The following is a 4,288-nucleotide window of genomic DNA, read 5'->3' on the forward strand; positions in this document are numbered from 1 at the left end:
GCCTGGTAGGGATATGAAAGGCTTGTTTGAGGGTATGGAAATTGTTTCAAGACTGCTGCTTAGCAGGATTTCTCTGAGCTGTAATGGGAAAGACTTGCCTTTTAAGGAAGGAGAAGGCTTCTGGGATCCAATGATGATATATTGCAAAAGACAGAGAATGTTCTGTGATGGTTAGAGAGGCAATGCTAGGGCTCAACCTGGACTGGACCTCTTCTGACCATCTAGGCTACTAATCCTTGAGTGACACAAGGATGGCATGAGCCAGTGACAGCTTTGGCCTGTACATGGAGCCCCTCACTATGTGTCCCTTGGGACCTGAGGAAATGTTTTTCCCCTCTACCTTCCCTTTTTGGAGAAAGTTCCCATAATCAGCACTTAATGCAAGTTGTAAATTAATGTTTCCATCTCCCCAAACAACCTATTAGGTTAATAATTGAAAATTATCAAATTGATAGGGAACATACTTTGAGAAGTAGGTCAAGTTTAGTGATAGATAACTTATAGCTTGCAGCCTTAATTTACCACAACTGAAGTTTGGATCTTGATCCTGGAAATAACCCAAGGCTTTCTGAATTTCCTCCAGAATCTGGGATAAAGAAATTTATCTGTAAAGTGTTGTTATTCAAGTAGTTATAGATGCCATATTAATGTGGGCTTTGCAAAAGGGTATTCTTTAATAGAAACATCACATGCCAACTCTGCAAACAACTTAGGGATCAAATTTCCTGAAAGGTTCAATTCCTGCCAGAGGATGATTTCTGGGGATAAAATCTGTTGGCTAAGATACCCAAATGTTAGTGTTTAATATCAGTTTTTATTGTGCTAATTTTCTCTCTTTGTATCTGGTGTCCTAGTTTTTGCCCCAGGCCTAGATTCTATCCTTCTGCCTTAAGGATGGATGCTCCCCCTTGTGACAAGTCTGCCAGTATGGGGAAACAGTCCCTGTTCTCCAAGCCTTCAGGACCTTGGCATTCACTGCAGAGACATCCCTGAAGACCCTGTGCCCACAGCTCCTCCTCCTCCTGCTCCCCCTCTCAGAGATACAACGCCCCTTATCAGCTTGAAGAAGCTACAGAAGATTGAAACCATTAGCCCTCTTCCCTTAGATATTTAGAAGGGGGGATGGGGGGGGGGAGAGACGGCATAGAACATTGGCCCGGAGACAGCATAGAACATTGTACTCCCATAGTGAAAAGGTTTTCAGGCAGGAAAATTCCTTTGCTTCCACTATGATAGACTAGTGACCTTTGTCATAGATCATATCAACACTGTATAGCTTATGGTCCTTCAGCAACAGTACTGGGCTATCTCCCAGATACCGTCTGATTGTAATGACATTTAAGAATGATTTCTTTATGATCCAACTCCAGAAGTGGGGAATGTGGAACCTAGAAAGAGTCAGAATTAAAAATCCTGAGCCCTGAATGACATTATGGGCCCGACTCTTATATGACATTATGGTGAAATAGAATTATCCACAGGAATCCCAAATCTTACAGACCTCCAGTCTCCAGGGACTGACCTTATCTACCTTGCAGACCTTCCCCTTCTCCCCAGGATCTCCACCCTGCAGATATTCCCCTTATCTACAAGAATACCTTAGGACATTCCCCTTACCTGCAGGATTTCCCAACCTAAAGACATTCCTCTACCCTTCTGACTACTACTCCATAAAAACTCAAGCCCAGGAACAGCTTGGGGTCCCTCACCAACTTTTTGTGAGAGACCCTAGCTTGAGCTAGACAATTTGCATATTGCATTGTTGGTTCAACACTCATTTATTGGGATACTTCTCTGGGCATAACACCAGCTGCCCCCTGTATATCTAAATCGTATAATCCACTCTGCTATACACTTCTGTTTTCTGGGTGAAGAACTCCCATTTTCTAAAAAATGAATGCTAAAATAAAGTCTAAAAAAATAGCACTTTTAAGTTTTGCAAAGAACTTTTCAAACATTATCTCATTTGATCCTCAGAATGTAGCAATCCAGGTGTACATTAATTGTGATATTATCTTAAGAGTGCTCCAAAACTTAACTCTTATACTGCTACTGATTGATCTTTGTAATCTTGAGTCAAATTGAACATTGACCTTGCCAAATCCCTAGCCCTCCCCTAAGGCTACACCCCAGAATTCAGGTCAGTTATCTCAATCTCCTTACTTTACCTTCAATGATCAATTAACATAGGTATCAAACATCAGTAGATGCCTTAGGCCATATCCAGGCTGGATCCAGATCTTAGCTCTACCTATTGTTTTAGGTTTTGGCAGTTTGTATCTCCTGATGATGACCTCATAATGTTAATGTATCAAGCCACTGAGCTCTCCCCTTTCCCCCATACTGTTGTAACCCCAATAAAGGTGACAAGAAATGAGTTGACGAAGAAGCTCTTAACCACCAGAACTCCTAACCATGAAGCTCTTGACCATCAGAGCTTACTCACTGTCTGTCTACCTTATGCCAAAAAAAAAAAAAAAAAAAAGTGAATTGACCACCAATGAAGAGGTAATTAAAGCAATTATTTGGAGATATTTTGTCCAATTGTATCATAAAAATATGAATATCTAAGCATAATGTATTAACATTTACAAAAATATTTCCCAAATTAACAGAAAAGAATAAATAGCACTTAAATACCTCACCTTGGAAAAAGAAATTGAACAAGTCATCAATGAACTACTTAAGAAAAAAAATTCTCATGACCAGATGGATTCACAAGTGGATTCTACCAAACATTTAAAGAACAATTAATACCAATACTATATGAAGTATTTGAGAAAATAGGCAAAAAAAAGAGTTCTACCAAATTTCTTTTATTATACAAATATGGTACTGATACCTAAAACAGGAAGAGAAAAAAAAACAGAGAAAGAAAACTATAGATCAATTTTCCTTAATGAATAATGATTCAAAAAATTAAATAAAATATATAAGCAAAGAGATTTTAGCACTATAACACAAGGATCTGCCATTTTGGATCAAACACTATGAACAGATGACTTTTATAACAAGAATAGAGAACTGGTTCAATATTAGGAAAACCATCAGCATAAATGACTATATCAATAGCAAAATCAAAAGAAATCAAATGATTATCTCAACAGTTGCAGAAAAGGCCTTTGACAAAATACAATAACTATTTTAAAATTCTTGAGAACACAGGAATAAATGGAGCTTTCCTTAAAATAAAAAGTAGTATCTACTCTAAACCCTTAGCAAGAATTATCTGTAATGGAAATAAGCTAGAAGCCTAGAGGTAAAACATGGATATCTATTATTACCATTATTATTCAATACTGAATTAGAAATGTTAGTTATGGCAATAAAAAAAGAAAAAGAAATTGAAAGAATTAGAATAAGCAATAAGAAAACAAAACTATTACTCTTTGCAGATGATATGGTATAGTTAAATAATCAACTAAAAATTAGTTGAAATAATTAACTAGTTTAGTAAAGTGACAGGATATAAAATAAACCCATATAAATAATCAGCATTTCTATATATTACCAACAAAGTCAAACAGCAGAAGATTAAAAAAAATTCCGTTTAAATTAACTATAACTGGAGTATGCTTTGAGATCCCGAGTGTGTGTGGTGGTTGTCACCATGTCTTTCTGCTCCTTTGGCGGAGAGGTTTTCCAGAACCACTTTGAGCCAGGTATCTATGTTTGTGCCAAGTGTGGCTATGAGCTCTTTTCCAGTCATTCAAAGTATCACGGCCAGCCTTCACTGAGACAATACATGCTGACAGTGTTTCTAAGCTGCCAGAAACCTTAAAGGTGTCCTGTGGCAAGTGTGGCAATGGCTTGGGTCATGAGTTTATCAAGGATGGGCCAAAGAAGGGCCAGTCCTGCTTCTGAATATTCAGTAGCTCCCTAAAGTTCTTTCCTAAAGGCAATGAAACTTCAGCCCCAAAGGGAAAGTAATTGGGCCATAGAGAGGAAATACTGGTTATGGACAAATTGCAACCGCCAATTTACTTTGTAATCATCAATTAAGTTGGACTTCATAAAAATTTAGACCATTGGACTGAAAGACTACTGAAGAAACTACAAAGGCCTTGAAGTCAGAAGATCCTAGAAATAGAGCTGGGAGGGACCTTTAAGTCCATCTAGTCTCTCCTTTACAGCTGAGACAAGTGAAGGCCAGAGAAGTAGCCAGAACTTCTTGTTGTACCCAAATTTTAATACCTAACCCAGGTTCGTGGCCGAAGGAAGAATCACACTGACAACGCAATATGCAAGAAGAGGCTCATTCTTTACTAGCAATTATAGCTAGGGTCCC

General features: G+C 38.1%; 1 pseudogene; it reads left to right on the top strand.

The window, feature by feature from the left end:
* Positions 1-3,610: 3,610 nt before the first annotated feature.
* On the top strand, positions 3,611-3,930 carry LOC123247055 (annotated as a pseudogene).
* The last annotated feature ends 358 nt before the right edge of the window (positions 3,931-4,288 follow it).

Source organism: Gracilinanus agilis, chromosome 4 (assembly GCF_016433145.1).
Source record: "Gracilinanus agilis isolate LMUSP501 chromosome 4, AgileGrace, whole genome shotgun sequence".
In the NCBI taxonomy this organism is placed as follows: domain Eukaryota; kingdom Metazoa; phylum Chordata; class Mammalia; order Didelphimorphia; family Didelphidae; genus Gracilinanus; species Gracilinanus agilis.